At 48.6% G+C, this 13,850-nt stretch overlaps 2 long non-coding RNA genes across 4 annotated transcripts; both read left to right on the top strand.

The window, feature by feature from the left end:
- The first annotated feature begins 35 nt into the window (after positions 1-35).
- LOC147041969 (uncharacterized) lies at positions 36-4,250 on the top strand. Of its 3 annotated transcripts, none has more exons than XR_015068897.1 (5): positions 36-275; positions 499-580; positions 3,240-3,568; positions 3,683-3,915; positions 4,019-4,250. It is a non-coding gene; the product is annotated as an uncharacterized LOC147041969 (long non-coding RNA). The 3 variants fall into 3 exon arrangements; XR_015068895.1 differs by having other exon boundaries at positions 40-275; positions 3,240-3,572; XR_015068896.1 differs by having other exon boundaries at positions 41-275; positions 502-580; positions 3,240-3,572.
- A 539-nt stretch (positions 4,251-4,789) lies between these two features.
- Positions 4,790-13,615, top strand: LOC147041968 (uncharacterized). The gene is made up of 3 exons (XR_015068993.1): positions 4,790-5,202; positions 5,276-5,771; positions 13,467-13,615. It is a non-coding gene; the product is annotated as an uncharacterized LOC147041968 (long non-coding RNA).
- Positions 13,616-13,850: the final 235 nt, after the last annotated feature.

Genomic DNA, 13,850 nt, shown 5'->3' with positions numbered 1-13,850 from the left:
GTCAACGGCTGTAAATGATTGCGTTGATTGTCACGTGCCGCGGAAATGACGTCAGTAGGCGGAAGTCCCGCCAAGATTCAAATCCGTGGGCGCGGCTTTCAACAGGAAGTAGGAAAGAGCGAGACTGCAATGGGCAAGCAACACAGAGCGGTTATTAACACGACGATTAATGAGGGAGGGGGGGGTATACGTCGAATTCGGCGTCTGCTGCCTGCCACTAATGCCCGAAATATCTTTATTTTCTGCTTATAACTGGAACGTCTAGAGCGTACACGGTAAATACGACTCATTGTGTTTAAAGAGATTTACTTTTTGTGTAGTTTGACTAAAGTCGTCGATGTAGCTAGCGTTCACATAGCAATAGCAATGTGTAGCTGTGTAGCTAACCCTAGCTGAAACGTAGTTGTATCTGTGAATGTCGGTTGAGGCTAAATGCTAATCTTCTATTTTATTCCTTTACATTCCACGGTGTTTGTTGGCTGTGTTTTCCACTGTAAGAAGAATAAAAATACAAATCAGTTGGCGGCTCGCATCATTCACCAGGAGCCACAATGGTTGGACGTTGGCGAAGACTTCTCAAGTGAGTAACCCTTTCTTCCTCTATTTATGTTAAACACCTCCTATTAAAACTTCCACTGGCTGCAGACAGCCGTGTTTGATCCACCAACAGTATTGCAACTTGCAATTAACTCCTAGTGTCCTTCTCATTAATATGGAATGGGAGCAAATCCAAATTTGCCTGAGAACAAAAATAGATGAAATAAATTAAATAAGTCTTACTTGTTCCCATTAAGTAAATTAAGTAGGTTGTCTTCCCATTCCTTTTCAAACAAGTAAAGCCTGCCCATTTTGTGTAGTAGTTTTTGCGTCTATACCTAGTATTTATACAAAATCAAAATTTAAATGACTTTATTCATTCATTTATTAATTCAAAAAATCCAAAGTTGTGTTGTGTAATTCACAACAAGTCTCATGTCAAAATAAATTAAATAAGTCTTTTTCCCACTCCTTTTCAAACAAGTAAACTCTGCCTATTTCGTGTGGTAGATTTTCTGTTTATACCTAGTATTTATACGTCATAATTTAAATTATCATTATCAAATATTCATCCATTCAAAAGATCCAAAGTTGTGTGTACCTATGTGTAATTCAGAACATATCTCGTGTTACTCTACTCGCTCTTATCAACTTCTATCAATTTAACTAAGCGTTTAATACGTCCTCAGGTCTCATTCAAAAGATCCAAAGTTGTGTGCGCTATCTGTAATTCAGAATAGATCTCGAAAACTTGACTTGACTTGACTTGTTACTCCACTCGCTCATATGACCAACTTCTATCAATTTAACTAAGCGTTTAGTACGTCCTATCAGATCTATAGTCAAGATTTGGCACCATCATGTGGTGAAATTTTGAATTGCAGCACATCCAATTTTGCCTCGGAATAAAAATAGATTAAATAAGCTAAATAAGTCTTACTTTTTCCCATTAAATAAATTAAATAGGTCTTCTTCCCACTCCTTTTCAAACAAGGTCTCATGTTACTCCACTCGCTCTTATTAACAACTTCTATCAATTTAACTAAGTGTTTAATACGTTCTATTAAGACGTATGTGAAAATTTGGCACCATCCTTTGGTTAAATCAGGATTTAGAGCAAATCCAAATTTTCCTGGGAATTAAAATAGATTAAATAAATCCTCTTCCCACTCCTTTTCAAATAAGTAAACTCTGCCCATTTTGTGCTGTAGGATTTGTGTATATACCTAGTATTTAACCAAAATCATTATTTAAACGACTTCATTCATTTATTCATTCAATAGATCTAAAGTTGTGTTAGGTGTAATTCAGAATAGGTCTCATGTCAAAATAGATTAAATCAAGTAAATAAGTCTTCTTCCCACTCCCTTTCAAACAAGTGTATATATTATAGGGTTATATATATAATATAATTTAACCCTAATAAGTCTTCCCATTACTTTTCAAACAAGTAAAGTCCGCCCATTTTGTGTCGTAGATTTTGTGTTTATACCTAGTATTTATCCAAAATCGTAATTTAAATGACTTCATTCATTCATTCATTCATTCATTCATTCATTCATTCATTCAAAAGATCCAAAGTTGTGTTAGGTGCAATTCAGAACAGGTCTCATGTCAAAATAGATTAAATAAAGTCAAAAAGTCTTCTTCCCACTCCCTTTCAAACAAGTAAACTGCCCATTTTGTGTCGTAGATTTTCTGTTGATACCTACTATTAATACAAAATCATAATTAAATGATTTAATTAACTAATTAATTAATTTATTTAAAATAAAGTTTAATATGTCCTATTAAATATCATGTGGTTGTACACTGTTTGTACTCTGTGTCTTCTCTGCATCCATAGCAGCGTGGTGATCCTGGAAGAGGGACCCTCCCATCTGTGGTCTCTTCTCAAGGTTTCTCATTTCCCCTCGTCGGAGTTTTGAGTTTTTCCTTGCCCTCATGGGAGTTTAAGATCAGGGGATGGCTGAGAATATTTGTCATTTTCACATGTCCTGAGTGTTGTTAGTCACCTAAATGTTGAACAGAGACTGTGATGTACCGAAGTCAAATTCCTTGTTTGGCACGCTCAAACATGGCGAATAAAAATTCTTGAATCTTGAATGTTAAGATTTGTCACCGTCCTTTGGGGGTGGTTGGAGTTGTTGTTGTTGGTGGTGGGGGGGTGGTTGGAGTTGTTGTTGTTGTTGTTGGCGGTGGGGGGTGGTTGGAGTTGTTGTTGTGGTTGGAGTTGGAATTGTTGTTGTTGGCGGGGGGTGGTTGGAGTTGTTGTTGTTGTTGTTGGTGGGGGGGGTGGTTGGAGTTGTTGTTGGGGGGTGTTGTTCAAGATTCAAGAATTTTTATTCGCCATGTTTGAGCGTGCCAAACAAGGAATTTGACTTCGGTACATCACAGTCTCTGTTCAACATTTAGGTGACTAACAACACTCAGGACATGTGAAAATGACAAATATTCTCAGCCATCCCCTGATCTTAAACTCCCATGAGGGCAAGGAAAAACTCAAAACTCGGACGAGGGGAAATGAGAAACCTTGAGAAGAGACCACAGATGGGAGGGTCCCTCTTCCAGGATGACCAGGCTGCAATGGATGCAGAGAAGACACATAGTACAAACAGTGTAGACAATCCAAAAAAGTGTGGAGAACAGGATGTTTTTGCACAGCAATGACTGAGACTCTAAGAGTGGTGTGAGTTCATTAGAGCAACAGCCTGGGGGAAGAAGCTGTCTCTGCGTCTACTGGTTTTGGCGTACAGAGCTCCATAACGCCGTCCGGAGGGGAGTAGTTCAAACAGACTGTAACCTGGGTGAGAAGGGTCTGTTGAGATGTTGCTTGCACGTTTCCTGGTCCTGGACAGGTACAAGTCTTTGATAGATGGGAGGTTGATTCCAATGATCTTTTCTGCAGTCCTGATTGTCCGTTGCAGTCTGTGCTTGTCTTGTTTGGAAGGCGATCCAAACCAGACAGTGATGGAGGTGCAGAGGACTGACTGGATGATGGCAGTGTAGAAGGTCTTCAGCAGCTCCCGCGGCAGGTTGAACTTCTTGAGCAGTCTCATTAGACCAAGATGGCGCCTCGGACGGCAGCCTCCGTGGGTCGCTCTCTGCTTCTTTGTCTTATTTTGTGTGTTTTCTGTGTCCTAAGGCCTACAGGAGCGGCGACCGGGACCTGTTCAAGCAGACCAGAAACACACTGAACCGAGAGGTCAGGAAAGCCAGGAGGTGTTACGGGGAGTGCCTGGAGAGACACCTCTCTGCCAATCCTGATCCCTCAACAGTGTGGAAAGGTTTCCAGAGCATCACGTGCTTCAAGAAATGAACCCCCCATCCTGTGGAGAACCCAAGGCTTTCTAACCAGCTGAAGAAGTTCTACTGCAGGTTTGATCGGTCCTCCCACACAACTGGACCTCCTGCAGCACAATCTACATACTGCCCTCCCAACCGCTCATTCCACACCTCTGTCACCTACTCTCTCTTGCAGAGGCCGTGCCCGCACTCCAGATCCGTGAGGAGGAAGTGCGCCAGGTGTTCCGGAGACATAAGATCAGGAAGGCACCCGGCTCAGACGGCGTGTCACCCTCCTGCTTGAAAGCCTGTGCTGGGCACCCACCTTTGCATGGATCTTAAATCGCTCCCTGGAGCTGCGTGGGCTGTTGTTGGCGTGGGCTGTTGTTGGCGTGGGCTGTTGTGGTGGTGGTGGTGGTGGTGGTTGTTGGGGGGGTGGTGGTTGTTGTTGTTTGGGTTGGGGTTAGGGTTGTTTTTTGGGTTGTGTTTGGGGGGGTTGATGTTATTGTGGTTGGTGTTGGGGAGGGTTGATGTTTTTGGGGCTGTTGGGGGGTTGTTGGTTGTTGGGGGGGGTTGGTGTTGTTGGGGTTCTTGGGGGGGTGGGGTTGGGGTTCTGGGAGTTGTTGTTGGGGGGGTTGCTGTTGGGGTTATTGGAGAGGTGGATGTTGGGGTTGTTATTGTTGTTAGGGTTGTTGTTGGGGTTGTTGTAGTTGTTTGGGGGGTTGGCATTGTTGGGGTTGTTGGGTTTGGGGTTGTTGTTGGGGGATTTATGTTATTGGGGTTGTTGTCAGGGGGTTGATGTTGGAGTTGTTGTTGGGTTTGGGGTTGTTGGGACTTGATGTTTGGGTTGTTGGGGGGTTGATGTTATTGGGGTTGTGGTTATTGTTGTCGGGGAGGTTGATGTTGTTGGGGTCGTTGTTGGGCAAGAATGATGTTGGAGTTGTTGGGGTCGTTGTTGTGGGGGGGGGTTGATGATGATGTTGTTGGGGTTGTCTGTGGCTTGTGCAGCTTTAGGCCTCTCGGACCACTGTCTAGTTCATCTGGTCCCGGCCTACAGGTAGAGACTAAAAACTTCTAAGCCTGTAGCGAGGACTGTGAGGAAGTGGACAGTGGAGTCAAGGCAGGACCTTCAAGCCTGCTTTGACTGCACCGATTGGGGAGTTTTCAAAGCTGCAACTTCAGACCTGCATGAACTCACTGTCACGTCATAAATCTGTTTTTGCGAGGATTTGTGTGTGCAGACTAAGACCTTCCGCACGTACAATAACGACAAACCTTGGTTTACTCCGAACCTCTGGAGGGTGCGCAAAGCCAAGTAGGAGGCCTACAAGGGCGGCGACCGGGACTTGTTGAAGCAGACCAGAGACACTGAACTGAAAGGTGAGGAAAACCAGGAGATGTTACGGGGAGAGCCTGGAGAGACACCTCTCTGCCAATCCTGATCCCTCAACAGTGTGGAAAGGTTTCCAGAGCATCACGTGCTTCAAGGAACAAACCCCCCCCGTCCTGTGGAGAGCCCAAGGCTTGCTAACCAGCTGAACAGGTTCTACTGCAGGTTTGATCGGTCCTCCCACACAACATGACCTCCTGCAGCACAATCTACATACTCCCTTCCCCTCACAACATGACCTCCTGCAGCACAATCTACATACTCCCTTCCCCTCACAACCGCTCTTTCCACACCTCCGTCACCTACTCTCTCTTTCTTCCAGAGACCGTGCCCACACTCCAGATCCGTGAGGAGGAAGTGCGCCAGGTGTTCCTGAGACAAAAGATCAAGAAGGCATCGGGTCCAGACGGCGTGTCACCCTCCTGCTTGAAAGCCTGTGCTGAGCAGCTGGCACCCACCTTTGCACGGATCTTCAACCGCTCCCTGGAGCTACGTGAGGTGCCCTCGTGCTTCAAGAGCTCCATCATCGTACCGGTGGCCAAGAAGCCCGCCATCACAGGTTTGAATGACTACAGACCTGTCGCTCTGACATCTGTGTTCATGAAATCTTTTGGGGGATTGTTGTTGTTGGGGTTGTTGTTTTTGGGGTTGTTGTAGTTGGGGGGGTTGTTGTTGTAGTTGGGGGGGGGGGGGGGGGGGTTGTAGTTGGGGGGGGGGGGTTGTTGGGGTGGTGGTGGTGGTTGTTGTTGCGGGGGTTGTTGTTGTTGCGGCGGCGGTGGTGGTTGGGGTGGTGGTTGTTGCTGCATTTGTTGGGGGGGTTGATGTTATTGGGGGGGTTGGGGTTGTTGTTGGGGGGGTTGGGATGTTGTTGTTGTTGGGGGGGTTGGGGATGTTGTTGTTGTTGGGGGGGTTGGGGATGTTGTTGTTGTTGGGGGGGTTGGGGATGTTGTTGTTGTTGGGGGGGTTGGGGATGTTGTTGTTGTTGTTGGGGGGGTTGTTGATGTTGGGGGGAATGATGTTGGGGGGGTTGTTGATGTTGGGGGGAATGATGTTGGGGGGGTTGTTTTTGGGGGGAATGTTGTTGGGGGGGGTTGTTGTTGGGGGAATGATGTTGGGGTTGTTGTGGTGGTTGTTGGGGGGGGTTGATGTTGGGGTTGTTGTCTGTTGCTCGTGCAGCTTTAGGCCTGTCGGACCACTGTCCAGTTCATCTGTTTCTGGCCTACAGGCAGAAATTAAAAACGTCTGAGCCTGTAGTGAGGACTGTGAGGAAGTGGACAGTGGAGTCAAGGCAGGACCTTCAAGCCTGCTTTGACTGCACCGATTGGGGAGTTTTCAAAGCTGCAACTTCAGACCTGCATGAACTCACTGTCACATCATACATCTGTTTTTGCGAGGATCTGTGTGTGCAGACTAACCCTTCCGCACGTACAATAATGACAAACCTTGGTTTACTCTGAACCTCTGGAGGGTGTGCAAAGCCAAGTAGGAGGCCTACAAGGGCGGCGACCGAGACCTGTTCAAGCAGACCAGAGACACTGAACTGAAAGGTGAGGAAAACCAGGAGGTGTTACGGGGAGAGCCTGGAGAGACACCTCTCTGCCAATCCTGATCCCTCAACAGTGTGGAAAGGTTTCAAGAGCATCACGTGCTTCAAGAAACAAACCCCCGTTCTGTGCAGAGCCCAAGGCTTGCTAACCAGTAGAACAGGTTCTACTGCAGGTTTGATCGGTCCTCCCACACAACATGACCTCCCACACAACATGACCTCCCACACAACATGACCTCCCACACAACATGACCTCCCACACAACATGACCTCCCACACAACATGACCTCCCACACAACATGACCTCCCACACAACATGACCTCCTGCAGCACAATCTGCATACTCCCTTCCCCTCACAACATGACCTCCTGCAGCACAATCTACATACTCCCTTCCCCTCACAACCGCTCTTTCCACACCGCTGTGACCTACTCTCTCTTTGGTGGTTGTTGTTGGTGAGGTTGTTGTGGGGGTTGTTGTTGGGGTGGTGGTGGTGGTTGTTGCGGGGGTTGTTGTTGTGGTGGTGGTGGTGGTTGTGGTGGTGGGTGGGGTGGTGGTTGTTGGGGTTAGGGTTGTTGCTGCAGTTGTTGGGGGGGTCGAGGTTGTTGGGGGGGTTGGGGTTGTTGTTGTTGTTGTTGGGGGGGTTGTTGTTGTTGTTGTTGTTGGGGGGGTTGTTGTTGTTTGGGGGGTTGGGATGTTGTTGTTGTTGGGGGGGTTGGGGTTGTTGTTGGGGGGATTCTTGGGGGGGTTGATGTTGGGGTTGTTTGGGTGGTTGGGGTTGTTGGGTTTGGGGTTGTTGGTTTTGTTGATGTTGGGGGGGGGTAGATGTTGGGGGGAATGATGTTGGGGTTGTTTTTGGGGGGAATGTTGTTGGGGGGGTTGTTTTTGGGGGGAATGTTGTTGGGGGGGGGTTGTTGTTGGGGGAATGATGTTGGGGTTGTTGTTGTTGTTGTGGTGGTTGTTGGGGGGGTGGGTTGTCTGTTGCTCGTGCAGCTTTAGGCCTGTCGGACCACTGTCCAGTTCATCTGTTCCTGGCCTACAGGTAGAAATTAAAAACGTCTGAGCCTGTAGTGAGGACTGTGAGGAAGTGGACAGTGGAGTCAAGGCAGGACCTTCAAGCCTGCTTTGACTGCACCGATTGGGGAGTTTTCAAAGCTGCAACTTCAGACCTGCATGGACTCACTGTCACATCATACATCTGTTTTTGCGAGGATCTGTGTGTGCAGTCTAACCCTTCCGCACGTACAATAATGACAAACCTTGGTTTACTCTGAACCTCTGGAGGGTGCGCGAAGCCAAGTAGGAGGCCTACAAGGGCGACGACCGAGACCTGTTCAAGCAGACCAGAGACACTGAACTGAAAGGTGAGGAAAACCAGGAGGTGTTACGGGGAGAGCCTGGAGAGACACCTCTCTGCCAATCCTGATCCCTCAACAGTGTGGAAAGGTTTCCAGAGCATCACGTGCTTCAAGAAACAAACCCCCCGTCCCGTGGAGAGCCCAAGGCTTGCTAACCAGCTGAACAGGTTCTACTGCAGGTTTGATCGGTCCTCCCACACATGACCTCCTGCAGCACAATCTACATACTCCCTTCCCCTCACAACATGACCTCCTGCAGCACAATCTACATACTCCCTTCCCCTCACAACATGACCTCCTGCAGCACAATCTACATACTCCCTTCCCCTCACAACATGACCTCCTGCAGCACAATCTACATACTCCCTTACCCTCACAACATGACCTCCTGCAGCACAATCTACATACTCCCTTACCCTCACAACCGCTCTTTCCACACCTCCGTCACCGCTGTCACCTACTCTCTCTCTTGCAGAGGCCGTGCCTGCACTCCAGATCCGTGAGGAGGAAGTGCGCCAGGTGTTCCGGAGACATAAGATTAAGAAGGCATCGGGTCCAGACGGCGTGTCACCCTCCTACTCGAAAGCCTGTGCTTAGCAGCTGGCACCCACCTTTGCACGGATCTTCAACCGCTCCCTGGAGCTACGTGAGGTGCCCTCGTGCTTCAAGAGCTCCACCATCGTTCCAGTGGCCAAGAAGCCCACCTTTACAGGATTGAATGACTACAGACCTGTCGCTCTGACATCTGTGGTCATGAAATCTTTCGAGAGGTTGTTGTTGGGGGGGGTTATTGGGGTTCTTGTCATTGGGGTTCTTGTCATTGGGCTTCTTGTCGTTGGGGTTCTTGTCGTTGGGGTTCTTGTCGTTGGGGTTCTTGTCGTTGGGGAGGTTGTCGTTGCGGGGGTTGTTGTTGCGGGGGTTGTTGGTTGGGGGGGTTGTTGTGGTTGTTGTTGTTTGGGGGGGGGGTTGTGGTTGTTGTTGTTTGGGGGGTTGGTGTTTTTGGGGTTGGTGTGGTTGGGGTTGTTGTTGTCGGGGGGGGTTGTTGTTGTCGGGGGGGGTTGTTGTTGTCGGGGGGGGGTTGTTAGGGTTGTTGGGTTTGGGGTTGTTGTTGGGGGGGTTGATGATGTTGTTGGGGTTGTATTTGGGGGGGTTGATGTTGGGGTTGTGTTTGGGGGGGGTTGATGTTGGGGTTGTATTTGGGGGGGGTTGATGTTGGGGTTGTATTTGGGGGGGGTTGATGTTGGGGTTGTATTTGGGGGGGGGTTGATGTTGGGGTTGTTATTGAGGGGGGGGTTGATGTTGGGGGGTGGATGTTGTTGGGGGGTTGATGTTGGGGGGTGGATGTTGTTGGGGGGTTGATGTTGGGGGGTGGATGTTGTTGGGGGGTTGATGTTGGGGGGTGGATGTTGTTGGGGGGTTGATGTTGGGGTTGTTGTCTGGCTCGTGCAGCTTTAGGCCTCTCGGACCATTGTCTAGTTCATCTGGTCCCGGCCTACAGGTAGAGACTAAAAACGTCTGAGCCTGTAGTGAGGACTGTGAGGAAGTGGACAATGGAGTCAAGGCAGGACCTTCAAGCCCGTTTGACTGCACCGATTGGGGAGTTTTCAAAGTTGCAAATTCAGACCTGCATGAACTCACTGACGCTGCCACATCATACATCTGTTTTTGTGAGGATCTGTGTGTGCAGACTAAGACCTTCTGCACGTACAACAACGACAAACCTTGGTTTACACCGAACCTCTGGAGGCTGCGGAAAGCCAAGGAGGAGGCCTACAAGAGCGGCGACCGGGACCTGTTCAAGCAGACCAGAAACACACTGAACCGAGAGGTCAGGAAAGCCAGGAGGTGTTACGGGGAGAGCCTGGAGAGACACCTCTCTGCCAATCCTGATCCCTCAACAGTGTGGAAAGGTTTGCAGAGCATCACACGCTTCAAGAAATGAACCCCCCGTCCTGTGGAGAGCCCAAGGCTTACTAACCAGCTGAACAGGTTCTACTGATACTGCAGGTTTGATCGGTCATCCCACACAACTTGACCTCCTGCAGCACAATCTACATATTCCCTTCCCCTCACAACTGCTCTGTCCACACCTCCGTCACCTACTCTCTCTTGCAGAGGCCGTGCCCGCACTCCAGATCCGTGAGGAGGAAGTGAGCCAGGTGTTCCGGAGACGAAAGATCAGGAAGGCACCGGGCCCAGACGGCGCGTCACCCTCCTGCTTGAAAGCCTGTGCTGAGCAGCTGGCACCCACCTTTGCAGCTCTCTGGAGCTGTGTGAGGTGGCCTCGTGCTTCAAGAGCTCCACCATCGTTCCAGTGGCCAAGAAGGCCATTACAGGATTGAATGACCTGTCGCTCTGACATCTGTGGTCATAATATCTTTCGAGGGGTTTTTGTGGTTATTGGGGTTGTTGTTGGGGGGGGTTGTGGTTGTCGTGGTTGGGGTTGTCGTTGGGGGGTTGTTGGGCGGGATTGTTGTTGGGGTGGTGGTTGTTGTTGGGGTTGGATTGTTGTTTTTGGGGTTGTTGTTGGTTATTGGGGGGTTGTTTGGGTTGGGGTTGTTTGGGTGGTTGGGATTGTTGTTGTTCTTGGGGGGATGTAGTTGGGGTTGTTGGGGGGTTGGGGTTGTTGGGGGGGTTTGATTGAATTGGGGTTGTCTTGAGGGGGTTGTTGTTGTTGGGGTGGTGGTTGTTGTTGAGCATTGTTGTTTTTGGGGTTGTTGTTGGTTATTGGGGGGTTGTTTGGGTTGGGGTTGTTTGGGTGGTTGGGATTGTTGTTGTTGGGGGGGTTGATTGAATTGAGGTTGTCTTTGGGGGGGTTGTTGTTGTTGGGGGGGTTGTTTGGGTTGGGGTTGTTGTTCGGGGGGGTTGTTTGGGTTGGGGTTGACGTTATTGGGGTTGTTGGTTTTTGTGGGGGTTTATGTTGTTGTTGTGGGGGGGCTGTTGTGGTTGTTGGGGTTGATGTTATTGAGGTTGTTGTTGGGGGGGGTTGTTGTTGTTGGGGGTGGTCGATGTTGCGGGGTTGTTGTTTGGGTTATTGGGGTTGTTTTTTGTTTTTGTTGTTGTGGTTGGGGTTGTTGATATTATTGTTGTTGGGGGGGGTGGTTGTTATTGGGGTTGTTGGGTGGGTTGATGTGATTGCGGTTGTTGTTGGGTGGATCGATGTTATTGGGGTTGTAGTTGGAGGGGTTATGTTGTAGTTGAGGCTATTTGGTTTGGGGTTGTTGGGGGTGTTTTTGTTGGGGTTGTAGTTAAGGGGGTGGTGGTTGGGGTTGTTGTTTGGGGGGGTATATTTTATTGGGTTTGTTGTTGTTTGTTGGAGGTTGTTGTTTTTGGGGTTGTTGTAGTTGGGGTTGTTGTAGTTGTTGGAGGGGTGGTTGTTGGGGTGGTTGATGTTATTGAGCTTGTTGTTGGGGGGGTTGATGTTATTGCGATTGTTGTTGGGGGGGGTTGATGTATTTGCGGTTGTTGGGGGGGTTGTTGTCTTTGGGCGGATTTTTGTTTGGGTTGGTGGTGGGGTGGTGGTTGGGTTTGATATTGGGGTTGTCGTTTTGGGCAATGATATTGGGATTGTTATTGGGGGGGTTGATGTTGTTGGGGGGATGTTGTTGTTGTTGAGGTTACTGTTTTTTTTGTGGTTGTTGGGGGGGGTTGATGTTGTAGTTGTTGTTGGGGGGGTTGATGTTGTAGTTGGGGTCGTTGTTGGGGGGGTTGATGTTATTGGGGTTGTTGTTGGAGGGTACATGTTGGAAGGTTGTTGTTGTCGGGGTTGTCGTTGGGGTTATAGTTGTTGGGGGTAGGGGTTGTTGGGGTTGTTGTTGGGGGGGTTGATTTTATTGGGCATGTTCGGGGGGTTGATTTTATGGGGGTTGTTGGTTGTTGGTGGGGGTCTGTGGTTGTTGGTGGGGGGTTGTGGTTGATATTGGGGTTGTTGGGGGATTAATGTTATTGGGGGGGTTGATGTTATTGTTGTTGGGGTTGTAGTTGGGGTTGTTTTTGGGGGGGTTGTTGTGGTGGTTGGTGTTATTGGGGTTGTTGTTTTTGGGGGGGGTTGATGTTGTGGTTGTCGCCGGGGGGTTTGATGTTATTGGGGTCATTGTTGGGGGGGTTGGTCTTTAGGAGTGTGTTTGGGTTGTTGTTGTTGTTGTTGGGGGGTGTTTGTTATTGGGGTTGATCTTATTGGGGTTCTTGTTATTGTGGGGGTTGATGTTGGGATTGTTGTTGGCGGGGGTGATGTTGGGGGGCTTGTTAATGTTGGGGTTATTGGGGTTGTTTTTTTGGGTGGTTGTTGGGGGGGTGGTTGTTGGGGCAGTTGTTATTGGGGTGGTTGTTGGGGGGGGTTGATGTTATTGTGGTTGTTGTTGGGGGGGTGATATCAAGGTTATTGTTGTGGTTGTTGTAGTTGGGCTTGTAGTTGTTGGGGGGTGGTTGTTGGGGGATTGATTCTATTGGGGTTGTTGGAGGGGTTGATTTAATTGGGGTTGTTGTGGGGGTAGATGTGGTTGTTGGGGTTGGTGTTATTTGGGTTGTTGTCGTTGGGGGGGTTGATGTGGTTGTCGGGGGGGGGTTATTGTCTCTGGGGGGTTGTTTGGGGTCTTTGTTAGAGAGGGGGGTTGTTGGGGTTGATATTTGGGTTGTTGTTGGTGGGGGTTGATGTTGGGATTGTTGTTTGGGGGGTTTGATGTTATGGGGGGTTGTTGGGGTTATTAAGGTTATTATTTGTTCTTTTTTGTTGTGGTTGTTTGGGTGGTTGGGGTTGTTGTGGTGGTTGTTATTGCGGTAGTTGATGTAGTTGGGGTTGTTGGGTGGGTTGATATTATTGGTCTTATTGATGTTGGGGGGGTGATGTTGGAGTTGTTGTTGTTGGGGGGGGGTTGATTTTTATTGGGGTTGTTGTTGGGGTTGATGTTGTTGGCGGGGTTGATGTTATTGTGGTTGTTGGGGTTGGTTTTTTTTTTGGGGTGGGGTTTATGTTATTGGGGTTGTTGGGTGGGTTGATATTGTGGTTGGTGTTGTTGGGGGGGGGGGGGGGGGTTGATGTTATTGTGGTGTTTGTTGTTGGGGGGTTGATGTTGTGGCTGTTGTAGTTGGGTTGGGGGGTTTGATTTTTTTTTATTGGGGTTGTTGGGGTTGATGTTATTGGTGTGATTTTTGTTCTTGGGGTTGATGTTTTTGGGGTGGTTATTGTTGTGGGGTTTGCTGTTCGGATTGTTGGGGGGGTTTTTGGGGGCGTTCTTTGGGTGGTTGATGTTATTGGGTTAGGGTTAGGGTTTGTTGTTGGGGGGGTTGATGATGATGATGATGATGATGATGATGTTGTTGTTGTTGTTGTTGTTGTTGTTGTTGGAGTAGGATTAGGAATGGAGTCCCTCCCTCGAAGGAGAGGAGCAAATCCTACCATCCAGGCTCACACCAAACAACCAGTCCCAAAGCACCCTGCCCGTCGTGGCTGCGACAGCCATGCTGAATTGTGCTTAATAAAGATTTCTTTTTAACCTTGATCACGTGTTTTTGCTTATTGTTGTTTGTGTTTGTACTTTGCCTATCCAGTTGCTTTTGTTATATAATAAGTGAGTCGCGATTTGGCATGAATGATTGTAAGCCTGTGTGCGTTCTTCCAAAGCAGTCGTACCTCGCACCTAATTCATTGACTCCCCAATATAGGTGGAGCGAGACTATATAGGGTTAGTGGGTTAGGGTTAGAATATGGAGTCCCCCTACCTGGATTGGAGAACT

This window comes from Syngnathus leptorhynchus, chromosome 18 (assembly GCF_054491065.1).
Source record: "Syngnathus leptorhynchus isolate UIUO chromosome 18, UIUO_Slep, whole genome shotgun sequence".
NCBI classification, from domain to species: domain Eukaryota; kingdom Metazoa; phylum Chordata; class Actinopteri; order Syngnathiformes; family Syngnathidae; genus Syngnathus; species Syngnathus leptorhynchus.
This window is presented reverse-complemented; position numbering and strand designations above follow the sequence as displayed.